The 14,326-nt window shown below is 37.0% G+C and overlaps 1 protein-coding gene across 3 annotated transcripts in view; it reads left to right on the top strand.

The window, feature by feature from the left end:
* Positions 1-14,326, top strand: part of LINGO2 (leucine rich repeat and Ig domain containing 2) — a 1,255,110-nt gene that overhangs the window by 928,375 nt on the left and 312,409 nt on the right. The window lies entirely within an intron of this gene.

The following is a 14,326-nucleotide window of genomic DNA, read 5'->3' on the forward strand; positions in this document are numbered from 1 at the left end:
AACTTCTTCCTAGAAACATCACCAAAGGTAGGGGAAGCCCGGGCAAAAATGAACTATTGGGATTTCATCAAGATAAAAAGCTTTTGCACAGCAAAAGAAACAGTCCACAAAACCAAAAGACAACTGACAGAATGGGAGAAAATATTTGCAAATGACATATCAGATAAAGGGTTAGTATCCAAAATGTCTAAAGAACTTATCAAACTCAACATCCAAAGAACAAATAATCCAATCAAGAAATGGGCAGAAGATATAAACAGACATTTTTCCAAAGAAGACATCCAAACGGCCAACAGACACATGAAAAAGTGCTCAACATCGCTCGGCATCAGGGAAATCCAAATCAAAACCTCAATGAGATATCACCTCACACCCATCAGAATGGCTACAATTAACAAGTCAGGAAACGACAGATGTTGGTGGGGATGCGGAGAAAGGGGAACCCTCCTACACTGTTGGTGGGAATGCAAGCTGGTGCAACCACTCTGGAAAACAGTATAGAGGTTCCTCAAACAGTTGAAAATAGAGCTACCCTATGACCTAGCAATTGCACCACTACTGGGTATTTACCCCAAAGATACAAATGTAGGGATCCGAAGGGGTACGTGCACCCCAATGTTTATAGCAGCAATGTCCACAATAGCCAAACTGTGGAAAGAGCCAAGATGTCCATCGACAGATGAATGGATAAAGAAGAAATGGTATATGTAGTCAATGGAATATTATGCAGCCATCAAAAGAATGAGATCTTGCCGTTTGCACCGACGTGGATGGAACTGGAGGGTGTTATGCTGAGTGAAATAAGTCAATCAGAGAAAGACACGTATCATATGACCTCACTGATATGAGGAATTCTTAATCTCAGGAAACAAACTGAGGGTGCTTGAGTGGTGGGGGGTGGGAGGGATGGGGTGGCTGGGTGATAGACATCGGGGAGGATATGTGTTATGGTGAGCGCTGTGAATTGTGTAAGACTGTTGAATCTCAGAACTGTACCTCTGAAACCAATAATACAATATATGTTCAAAAGAAGAAGAACAAGGTAGCAGGAGGGGAAGAATGAAGTGGGGGAAATTGGAGGGGGAGACGAACCATAAGAGACGATGGACTCTGAAAAACAAACTGAGGGTTCTAGAGGGGAGGGGGGTGGGGGGATGGGTTGGCCTGGTGATGGGTATTAAAGAGGGCACATTCTGCATGGAGCACTGGGTATTATGCACAAACAATGAAGCATGGAACACTACATCGAAAACTAATGATGTAATATATGGTGATTAACATAATAATAAAAAAATGAAAAAAATGTAAAAACAACAGTTTATTGTGAGGCATGGATGCTGCCACATAGGTTAAATAGTATAATGCCTGGTACATAGTATATGCTCAGTGTTTTTTTTAAGATTTTATTTATTTATTTGAGAGAGAGAGAGAGTGAGCATGAGGAGGGGGGAGGGGCAGAGGAAGAGGGAGAAGCAGGCTCCCTGCGGGGAACCCCGGGAACGTAGACACAGGGTTCTATTCCAGGACCACAGGAGACTTAACCGAGTGAGCCACCCAGGCACCCCAGTATGTGCTCAATTGATGTGAAAGAGTTTTGGCAATGAGTGGAAGCAAAGTTAAGTAGGGAGCCTTCTGCATTCTTTGGATGGCTAGCAGGTAAGTGTAGCTAAGAGTCCCCATCCTAATTCTTACTTATCATTCAAGTGTCAGATTAAAATGTTTATCTGGAAGGTCTTCTTTGACTTCTCGGTATAAATTATACACCCTCCTCTACACTCTTATGTACTTAGTTTGCGTGTATTTTTTAACATCTCCTTGATCTCTTCTGTTTGGGTCATTATAGTACTAAGGGCATAGGTAAGTGGTAAATGATAGAGCCTTTTTAGACTTTAAATTTCAGCCTGGCCCTGGGGCCTGTGCCCTTAACCAATAAACTCTACTACATCTTCATGAATCCTATACCTTTATTATACCCTATATAAGGAATTATGTACTTTGAAGCTGATATGCATAGTTTTTACTCTAATAAAGATAGGTAAAATAGAAGTTAGAGAAGGATGAAATAAAAAATATAAATAAAGTTCTGGAATTTTCTTGCTGGTCTCCAGTGGGCATCCTTGTGTACCCTGGGGAGTGACACACTCCTCTTGGATAATATTGGTGAAATGATCTAAACCACTAAATAATCCAACCAAACTTGCTAAGTCTTCCTCATTAAATTAACCATCTCATCTTTTTTATTAAATCTAGAGATTTGAATACAATGTTTTTAAGTGATAAAAATAGTTTACATTCCTTCAGAAAAAAAAAGAACAAACAGCTGGTCATCTAGAAAGCTTCCAGAAATAAAGGACACACAACACAGGGAACAAGTGTAAGATGTAAATGTTTGTCCTCTGAAAAGTCACATTACATCAGACCAAGGGTATGTCTCTATTGATCTATGATTACTGTTTGTTTTGGGATTATTAGGATACTGTAAAGTATTCTGTTCCCCTAATATTTTTCCATATTTAATCTTTGCCACTGTTTCTCACTGAGGTTCGTGAATTCATATTTTTAATGTGACATAACATGACGTAGTCAAAGAGCAATGGATTGGAGAACTTGATTTTGTGATGTCATTAAGAAAGCCCAGCTCACACAAATTGCCTTGGGGAAACCATCTTATCTTTTTGGATGCCAACTTCTTTAACCGTAAAATAAGCTCAGTGCCGTGAGCATAGAAGACACTCGGTTATTTCTTGAAAAGGGAACAGGAGAGAGTTAGGGGGAGAAATTAGAGTATATGATTAGGTTTCTTGGCTGCTTTAAAATTCATTGACTCTGATTTCTGAATTTTGTGTTGAGTTTAAAATTGGAAGATTTGGGTTTTAGTGATCAACTTTTTGATCACCATAACCATGGATCCAGCTGCATTCAAGCGTAGTATTCCATGCTACAATCATATTACAGGACTTAACAAGATTAAAAGTCAGTTCTCACTGGTCACAAAGTTTGAAGTTCACAAAGTTTGAAGCACCTGAATCTGTCCATCCACATTTAAGTCTTCTTCAAACAAGAACGGTTCACATGCATGCGCAAATCTCACATGCATGCACAAATCAGGCTGACTGATCATGTGGATAGGACTTCTGGTTAATATTCATTGGTACTCGTACATTCTCCTGGTTCTCAATTTACATTAGGGAAAGCATTTATTACTTGACACTGATTTCATTTAAAAGCTTGAGCTTGAGAAGCAACTTTCTTCAAAAGAGAATTGGAGATAAAAAATGTCTGAAGGCGTTTCTGAGAGCTTGCAGCCTCTCTGCCCAAAGTCTAAGAGTGGGCTGCCTTAAAGAGGATGATGACAATGATTGACAGATTTCAATTTCTTCTCATCTTTACATGTGCAACTTCGGGAGTTTGAATCATCCCTTAAAAATGGATATGTAACTATTTCCAAAATATAATGAACCCTTTAAATTGAAGCTTAGCAAAAGCTTCCTTTACAAAATATCATCTACTATCTTTTTGACTGAATTATTCTTCCACAGAGTATCAGAATCCTTATAGTGGGTTTTTGGGGTCTTTCCAAAATTGTACCAAAGATTTTAAATCTGTAAACAGAAGCCCAGAGTCCCCCTTGTTAAATATATCCCTGACTATTTTGTGTGTGAAAAGCATCCTCTTGAAATGATTCAATTTCCTAGTTTAGTAGTTATGCTTCCAGATATAATTATGTATTAGCCAAGGATTTGAAGCCTCTCACTTGTAATTATGTGGTCTCGTTAGGAAACTGGCTGTGCAAAGGAAATCAGTGATTAAACTTTCATTCAGCATAGTTTCTTCATCAGTCCTTGGAACAGGTGTCAGGAGTATTCTCTGTTGGTATTTTGCTTGGTACCTGGACTATTAATCAGTTTGTATGAAAAGTTGGGATGATATATTGTCTCTGCCTTAAATCCTTTATATTTTGTGGGTTGTCATGGCATTTAAGGTAATAGATAACTCCCTCTGGGTCATTAAAAGCCAGAAGGCCAGGCTTTCCTTTTTTCCTGACGCAGCAGAGCTCTGATTAAGTGTAAAGGCACAAGGTGATTTCTTCCATTGTGAAATCTCCTATGAGATGAGTGTAATGTAAGCGATTATTTCAAATGGAAACAGCAACTGCAGTAAGCCTTTGGCAAGTTTATTTCACATTAACCCATGCTGATAAAACTGTTAAAGTTTTCTCAGACCAATGGTAATTGTACTCTGTTTTGTGTAAAGGCAGAAATACATTTTTGGTAGAGGGAGAGGGACTTATTTGAACCCAACCTAATGATTTTGTAAATACTATCAAGTCCCTTAATCAGAATAAAGCATTATAATAGTACACAGTACTGTGCATGTTAATAAATTTATCTCTGTGATCCTCCTACTCAGATACTTTGCAAGTTTACCATTAATCTCAAAATCTCATTCCTAATCATCCACTTTAACTTTTTAAATTTCAAAGTGTTTATTTTTTTCTCCTCAAAATTTCAGTCATTCGGTTTCCACTAATCATTTCTCCATTCCCTTGGGCCATCCTCTCCTCTCTCTCCTCTGACTTACTTCCCTCCTTCTCGTCTTTGTTTACATGATTCACAATTTAAAAATAAAAAATTTAACAAATCTGTTAAGAGCCTATGTCACAGTTTTCTTTCAAAGTCTGCAAGAGGAGATGGCTAAGCTGGCCACAAAATATTCTTTCTTGGTAAAGATATGTTTAAAGTAAAAAGATTGATTATGTAATCATTGCTATCTGGATACAAGAAAAAAGAATATTTAGCTAAAGAGCATTAGATACCTGATTAACAGCTATTGAGTGGCATCTTAATTTTAGAAGAGGCCTTCCTATTGTTCAAGTTTATTAGGAATTTCTTCAGCATCTGATCGGGATTGTAAATTTCTTCCTAGAAAAAAGATGAGAGTTTCTTTGCTCAAGGAAATTGTGTTCCCAACCACATTTGGGACGGTTTTTCTTTGTCAGTTACTAGACAGAGGATCTACTTCAAAGAGATCATCAGATATAACTTTATACTTATATCCCATCTGTTTTTTTAAATCAGTCTTATTGAAGTACTATTTACATATAAACACTGCGCATATTTAAAGTGTACATTTTTTGTTTATTTTGATGCATGTTTATACTCATGAAACCATCATTACAGTCAAGATATGAACATATCAATCACCCTCAAAAGTTTTCTTGTATGTCTTTTTAATTTCTCCTTCCTGATCCCTCTCCCCATCAGGCAAACACTTAAGTGTTTCCTGTAACTGTAATTAACTTGAATTTTTATTTCCTAGAAATTTATAGAAATGGATGTAGAGTTTGTACTCTTTTTTTAGGGTGGAAGAATCTGGCATCTTTCATGTAGCATAATTATTTTGTGAATCATTAATGTGTTATGTAAAACAAAAAGGACAGTTTCCTTTTCAATACAGAATAGAATTTCATTATATGGATATAATACTATTTATTCATTCACTTTCTGATGGACGTCTAAGTAGTTTCCAGCTGTTGTCTAATACAAAAAAACTGTTCTTAACAGATGTATATAAATGAGCTGGGTAGGATTTGCATTACAACGTTGGATAGCAATTGTGGGAATTAACATCCTTATGTTTTCCTGACCTTAGGGGGAAAGCATCTTTCACCATTAAGTATGATATTATCTGTCCTTTGTAGTGTCCTGTATCAGTTGATGAAATTACCATCTATTCCCTGTTTGCTCAAAATTCCTTTTGGTCAGGAATAGTTGTTGGATTTTGTCAAATGCTTATTCTGTGTCTACTAAAATGATTGATCATATGATTTCTCTTTAGTTTGTTAGTATGGTTAATATGGTTGTATTGATTGTTTTCCAAATGTTAAACCAGTCTTTTCCCCCTAAATTTATTGATATACTACTGACATACAGCATTGTGTAAGGTTAAGGTGTATAGTGTATTGATTTGATATGCTTATATATTGCAAAATGATTACCACTGTATTGTTAGCTAATACCTCCATCACATCACATTTTCTTTTTTGTGATGAAAACACTTAAGATTTGCTCTCTTAGCAACTTTCAAGTATATTATACCATATTATAACCATTATACCATTACTAACCATAATCACAATGTTGTATATTAGATCCCCAGAACTTATTCATCTGGAATAAGTTCATAAGTGGAAATTTATACCCTTGACCGACATCTCATTATGTTTCCTAACCTACAGTCTCTGGTAACTACTATACTATGAGTTTGGCTTTTAAGAGTCTGAATATAATCATATTTGGAGTCCAAATATATCATATAGTATTCATCTTTCTCTGTCTTACTTATATCACTTAGCATAAGGACCTCAAGGTCCATTCATGGTGTGGCAAATGACAAGAACCCTTCTTTCTCATGGCTGCATCTGTGTGTGTGTGAAGCAGATCACTTCTAATTTAATGTGTCTATATTGTAAAGTTGTATCCACCCAAAATGCCTTTTAGATTTCTTTAAAAAAAAAAAAAAAAAGGAAGAGAGTTTTATTGGAACCCAAGTGAGGACAGCTGCCTGGGATACACAATCTTCACAAAAAGAGAGTGCTCTGGAGAAGGAATGTTTAATACAGAGTTATATATGTTTTCTGTTACATCAGGAGTTATCAGGGCAACTGGGTGGCTCAGTCATTAAGTGTCTGCCTTCCACTCAGGTCATGATCCCAGGGTCCTGGGATTTAGCCTTGCATTGGGCTCCCTGCTCCTGCTCCAAGGGAAGCCTGCTTCTCCCTCTCCCACTCCCCCTGCTTGTGTTCCCTCTCTCACTGTGTCTCTCTCTGTCAAATAAATAAAATCTTAAAAAAAAAAGAGTTATGAATCATCATGACAAAGGACATTCCAGATCATTACAAACTTTATCTTACGCTTTTAGAATGTGCAATGGAACCTTGGGAGATTTTTACTCTTTAGCTTGAAATGTTTCTTTAAAGTTACTTGTTAACTAAGCAGATGTACAGTGTGTGCTCAGGGCAGAAGGAGAGCCAATGCTTTGAAGTTTGGTTAAGTCATTCTGACCTTGGTAAAAACTGAAATATGGTTTCACGGGGAGCTCAGGAGAAGGGCCCTCAAACATTAAAAGTTGAAAATGTCCTTTATCAGTTGTTTAGCTATCCCATTATATCTGGAGGTCATTCTCTATATTCTCCTAAAAACAATAAGTAGCACAATTAAGGCGTTTGCTAAAATATCTGATTTGCAACTTACTAGATAGACTTTCCATTTTATTGGTAATTTTACTACATGAATCATAACTTCAGCCACAGTTTCTCTATTTAAATTTTCTTTTTCCTGCTTTCCTCTCTTTTTTTGCTATTCTCTTTGACATACTCCATGTTACTTTGAGTCAGTCTCCTAGGTGGGTCCTAGTAGACTTTCTATCAATCTGAAAAGCGAATTTATGTATCAGTCAGAATTTTTAGTTGAAAGTATTGGAAAATGACTCTGGCTCTCTTAAGCAGAAAAAGAATTTAGCAGAAGATTCAAAACTCACAAAATAGCATATGGAAAGGAACAAGAAAGCTTGGGTGGCTAGGTGCTGGGAAAATACATAAGGTCACACTGCAGGAAAACCTAGTGCTTTAGTCACCACTGGTATGAGTCTGACGTTAAAATACATACACACACACACACACACACACACACACACACACGCATAGATTTTTTTTAATCTTTGTGTCATTCTCTCAAACATCCACGTTGAGGCCATATTGGTTGAGTTTAGGTCACTTCCAAGCCCCTCTCATTTCCCCAGGTATCAGGAGAAAGGATTTCTCTTTTCTCTAAGATTATTCTTATGTTAATAATGCAGCATGCAATAATAATGCAGTAATTCAAGGTCCATCCTGCTTTCCTAATAAAAGTCAGAAAGCTCATAGGAAGAGGAATGTGTCAGTTTCTGGACAGCTGAAAACAAAAACACAGCAAAACAAAACATTATACTAGCTCTCTTGTATTTTATTTCTAGGTATCTGATGTTGGGATAAAGTAGAATGTAGTGGTTAGAGAAGAGCAGGCATTAGAAATAGAAAAGAGAGGGGTGCCTGGGTGGCTCAGTCGGTTAAACTGGATGGTCCAACTCTTGATTTTGGCTCAGGTCGTGATCTCAAGGTCACATCACATTGTTGGGCTCTGCACTCAGGCAGGGAGACTGCTTGAGATTCCCTCTCTCCCTCTGCTCCTCCCCCACTTGCACTCTTGCGCGTGCACCCATGCTCCCTCTCTCTCTCTCTCAAAAAAAAAGAAAAAAAATGAAAGAAGTGGTTGACCTGGATTTATTCCTGGAAAAAAGCAAATTGATAGGCAAACAACATACAGACCATTTATTTATATCAAAAAAAATCATGGCCTATCCAACCAAAAAATCAGTCTCCCTTTTTAGCTTTTTGGCCTCCTGCCGACTACTCACCCTCTCTGACTTTAGTTCTCAGTCACCAAGTGGGAATGATAATGTCTGTGTCCCAGGTTTGTTGTGAAGATTAAATGAGAACATGTGTGTAGTGTGTGTAGAACCACAGCACACTAATTCACACTGGTTACTTGTCAAATACTTGTTATTTTCCTATCCTTCTCTCTAGAAAACTTCCAACTCCTGAAAAACTCTACCACCGCCACCTCTCTAAAGGGGGCTGCAAATCTCAAGTATGCTGACTTTGTCCATGAGGAAGTGTAATTGCTGTCAGATTTATGCTGTGTGTGGCCCTGTTATTGATGGTGGTCGTGTACAGAGACATAAGTTTTTTCTTCATGAAATGGAAGTCGTTGATGAGATCACCAAACCCCCTTCATTTCTTGTTTCCCATTCTAGGTACAGTGCCTTCTTACACCAAAGAGAACTTGATTCCTCCTCATAATGGTTTCTCTCTATTCTTAGGGAGTCTCTTTGGTGTTGAAAACAATAAAGCTATATTAAATAAAAAGAATGATGAAGATCATGTGTATATTGAACATTAAAATAAGTTCTTAAATAGTTGAAGGAAAAATATTGATCATTAAAAGAGATTTATCAATTTATACAATTCATGGAAGAACAGTTTTTCTAAAATAGGTTAATTTATTTGAAATTAAAAGAGAAGTACGTTATAAATTAGAAGTTGTGGGAATGTAATGAGAAATGTCAAAAACAGGTTTTGTTCTAGGAGAGTGGTTCTTAAAAGGTGGTATGTGTAAGTGTAATCTAGGGAATTGTCATCTGCAGAATTCCCAATCTTACTCCAGAAATGGAGATTTTTTAATTCTGGGGTGGAACCCAAGAATCCACACTCTTAAACATATTCATTGATGATTTTGATGAGCTGGTCTTAGAGGGCTTTTCTCCATCCCTCTAGAAATACTTTGGGGAGAAGTTTTTACCTACCATGGATTTTGCCAAAATAGCAGTGGGTGGTGACCAATGGTTGTAAAGCAGGATCTCAAACCGGTGGCCAAGGACCAAAACCAGTTCACAAATGTGTTCTGCCTGACAAAAATAGTTTTTATAAAATGTTGTCTGTAATGCCCTTAGGCTAAGTTTGCTTCCTTCAGTTTACTGTTGACTATCTCATTGGCTTCTGGTTGTAGTTCGCATGTAAGGGATACACCTGACCCTGAAACACTTGTTTGTAAGCCCTGAAAATTTAAAGAATCACTCTTTAAACCAGAGAAAACTCAGAGTGAGGTATTTGGGAACTTCCAAGGGATGATGAAATATGCTTTGTAAATTTTAATTTGATGAGGCCTGCCAAGCTAGGGTCATATTATGAACTCTTTTTCTCCTCAGGTATGACATATTCTGAAGTCAATGCAGATTGGGTCCCTGCCCCTCTTCTTTGTCCACTCTGCCAGACTATGAGCAATACCCGGGCAGGAACTAAGTCTTTGTACTTGCCTTGTGCTCAGAGCCCCACATATTACACAGAATGCAATGGATGCTTAAATACTTGTTGAAATGCAAAGGCAGTAAGGGAGGAAAAGAAGAGAGAGTGGAAGGAAGGATGGGAAGAGATGAGGAAGAGAAGAAGATAATGGGGAAAGGAAGAAAAGGAGGAAAGAGGAAAAAAAGGAACAAAGAATGGAAAATACAGGAGAGAAAAAAAAGTAGAGACAAGTGTCATCTGTAGAAAATTTAGAAATGTGACTAATTTGATCCCTTATTTTAGGAAAATACAAACAGGAATATGGACTACTTGAATGTCAGAGTTTATAGATCATAATCAAATTCAGAATTAGGTATCTTTGAGCAAAGACGGCAACAAAGAGAATTGTCACGTGTTAGCATGAGGCATTGCATTCTCAGATATTGATAGAATTGCCCTAAATTTTGTTTTTTCTTACCCAAAGGGCTTCCTGCCTGCCAGGTTTCCAAAGTAAAAATATTAAATGAGTATCTTGGAAGATTATTTTAAGTTTGTAATTACTCATAATGTAGCTAAACATACCAAATGAGCATCCACAAAACGCCAATGTGCTATTTATATTTTAATCTAATCATAGTCTTTGTCACAATCTATCATCACAGTCTTCTCCTTGTGTCTGTATTTTTTTCATTGGGAAAAAAATGGCTTGAAAGAGGGAGAGAAAGTTGTCATCTGTTGCTTTCAGAGAATTTAACTCATTTAAAATTGAGTACTCAGAAATCCTGTTATTTTGTTTGTTGACTTTTGGTATCTTCTTTCTAAAATAAAACCTACTCAAAGCATGGTTATTTAAAATCCAAGGGAATTGGAAATCCATAAAGTTGTTTAGACACCATGCTGAGTAAGCTGGGTGAGAGAGTGGTGTATTAGAAATACAGGTGCATCAGGAGTTCATGTACTCATCCAGATCCTCCTGTGATCCTAATGACCTCTGGTATGTCACTTCATTTCCCTGCGACTCAGATTTTCATTTGTATATTGAGCAAATCTCTCAAACTCAATTTCTAAGGACGTGGAATTGACAGTACAGCACTGTCAACGAACTGTATCACCACTCCATTTTTCAAAGGCTCTATGTCCTTGGACAATAACTTAAACTCTCTGGTTCTTATTTTAATCACCTTAAAGTGGACATTATTACAAGACTTTGCATGGTTTTTGAGAAATGAGAAACTGTACATAAGACAGCAACAGGTATATACATTTTTGTTGATAACCCCCACCTGCTGGGAAATAATCTGTGACTTCTACATCTGACTAAATGAAGAAGAAGAATAAAATAATTTAGACACAATCATTTTGTAACTAAAAATGGTGGCACCTTCTCTTTCCCAACCTCACCTATGAAAGGGACCTATGTGAAATTTCTGAGGCAAAAAGCCTCACAACTTTGATCATTGATAACCTACTTATTCCTATATTCTTGATGATTATATCTTGATGTTTGTGTGGGGAAAATGAGTAACCTAGATACAAAGCTTGCAAAACGCACCGAGCCGTCATTTCACAAATGCACTGAGCTCACAAAGTGCTAAACGCGCTTCCAGTTCTGCTGGCTACCCAGGGGGCTGTGCAGCACAGCTCCATGGGGAAGATGAAGCGTGTCCCTGAGATAAAGTTTAAAGAGCAGTATATCAACAAGTACAAATCAATAGCCTATAAAATGAGTGCCTAGGTGCTGAGGGGATCCTTTGGAAAGCTTTCTTCAACGCAGTAAGATAAACTAAAAGGGTAGTGGTTAGTGTGCATAAAGAAAGACGAAGAAGACCAAAAGTCAATTACAAAGCACTTAAGGCCAGACCAAGAAGCAAAAAAAAATATTGTCTGTGAATGTTTGAATTTCTTCTACTATTTTCAAATTTTATTTTGGTCTGTTTTGTTTTAAATTCATGCACAGCTGTGTTTTATCAACAGGTTCTGTATACCATGCCCCTACCTAGAACCTCTCTGAACATTGTCAAAAATTCATTGATAAAATTTATCAACATTATTGAGGTATAATTTACATACAGTACAATGCACTCATTCAAAGCTCATTTTTGAAAGAATACAAGTTTCTAAAAAAAAAAGGTAATAGCATTTATATTTATATTTTAAAAGGCTTGGTCTCAGACATATCATCCCAGTAATAAGCAGAGACTCAAAAAACATAAGATGAGAAAATAGAAGAAAATTAAACTGTTTGGAAACCACGTTGATTTTAGTAAAACTTACTTAATTTCCAGGAGTATTATTTAAAGCATTTTCTGTAGCTTTTGTTTTCATGTTCCTATTCAACAGCATATTTAAAGAGAGAGAGAAGTGAAAAATTTATTTTAAGCATTTTTTTTTTATTCTGAATATTGGTCATAGAATAAAGTTTCAAACTAATGTCATGGAATTAGTAATTCTCATGAATGCATCATGGATTTCTCTTTGAGAAAAATACATGCATTTAATTTTATGTATTTTATGTATCTTCTTTGAGAAAAAAAATGGAATGGGTTATACAAAAATTGCATGAAGTAACTTGTTGTACAACAGGCCCCACCCCCACCTGTTAAAACACAAATCTGTGAACTGTGATGTAGATTGCACAGGATTGTTTGTGATGCCCAGTACACACACCTGGGAGGCACTGACTCCTTATTGGATGCCAGAAACATCAATGTACTAACTGGTTGGATTTTTCTACACTATTTTGACAGTCAATTGGCTTATGGGGAAAAAAACTTAAGAGTGACACAAAACCATCACATCCAGTAAAAGCTTTGTATGAGTCAGCTGTATGAATCAGTCATTTTAGATTGCAGCTTTGCCTTTGGCCTATAATGCTATACTCGCTGGCAAACTTCATAAAATCCCATGGTCCAGGCATCTAGAAGTAGGATATAAAGTAAGGCCGATTATTTTGATATGGTCTAATGTGGCTTCCTTTCTTTGTTACAAATATATGCCAACAAATCAGAATAGAATAGATGGCAATCTTTTTTTAGGGGAGAATGTGTGTCTTTTCATTTTCTATCTGGCACCAAACCTGGAACAACTGGGGTACTCAATTCAAATCTGTGGAATGAATAAGTAAGTTAATGGATAAGTCAGTGATCAATAGTCAGTGGAAAACCATCAATACTGAAGAAAATACAACCTACCCCTTCAAAGAAGAGATCAATAGCATCATTTTGGTATAATGAAATAAAGCCCCTTTTAGAAAGCAAGTAGTTACAGTGATTTACTTATTTTTTACTCTTTTGTAGTAAGTCGCAGAACTCAAGTTGGAGAAGTCACACTAGGGCACAGACAGACAGGTGCTTCCAAAGCAGGTAGCTTTCAAAATGTTTCCATTTCAAAGTCAGTGTGGGAGCTTGGAGATTATGTTTATAAACACTTCCCTGTCATTAGGTCCACCAGTGTATGACTTCTTTCAATATCCTGCATGACTGCCAAGAGACCAAAAAAGATTATGCTCATGAACAGATTTGTTTTATAAGGGAATTGATTTGATAATTTTTAGAGCGTACATAAAGCAGCAAAGAAACAGACTGATTTTTGGCATGAAATAAAACATTTTACATCCATAAGTTGACCAAGGTTTTGGTTAGCAAATACCAGAGCTGGGATCAACACATTTAGAACATTCTGAACTTGAGGGGTGTGTGTGTTTGCCTGGCTGTGTTTGCTGGTGGGGTGGGGCTGGGGGGGGGCTGGGTGATGGATATCTATGTGTGTCACTAAGAGCATTGACATTCCTGTTCTGAATTGTAGAACGATCACTTATGATAGTTCACAGGCATACATGCCTCTCCTTTTAAGGCCTGATTTTGAAGCACTGCATTTTAGTTGGAGATAGGCACTTGACTTCAACCTCTTGCCTTCTTACCATTTTTGCTGAAAAGGCACAAGAGGGTATCTCACTACTGTGCCCCTTAATGACGTCTCCACATTGATGTCTGGGAATACATGAAGCTCTAATCACAGGTGCATGAGGATCTATCATTCTGTGGCTTATTAAAATCAGGTTTTGCACGTGTGTCCATGAATCGGCCGCACATAATCATCCACACGAGTTGCCCCCTACAGACTTAGAATGACCTCTCAGCCATTTCTGTTGCACTATTTAGAAAACAGTAATAATTCTGGTTTTGTATGTGCATAGCTAAATATGGTTACTGTAGCTAAGCAATCTAATAGTTACTTCTGGGAAGCCCAATAAGCCTAGTCTGTTCATTAGTATCCTTCTAAATTTCTGTTGAACAGAATTATTTGTGTGGCAGGTATTAGTACAAATAGGAGTTGTTGATTGTGCATTTTTTTCCTCCTTGAATGGAAGTCAAACATGCTTATGAAGTTTAAACGGCATATTTCTTCATATGGACACAGATTGTGAAATATTAGGTATGTGGTAGA

Source organism: Zalophus californianus, chromosome 13 (assembly GCF_009762305.2).
Source record: "Zalophus californianus isolate mZalCal1 chromosome 13, mZalCal1.pri.v2, whole genome shotgun sequence".
Taxonomy (NCBI): domain Eukaryota; kingdom Metazoa; phylum Chordata; class Mammalia; order Carnivora; family Otariidae; genus Zalophus; species Zalophus californianus.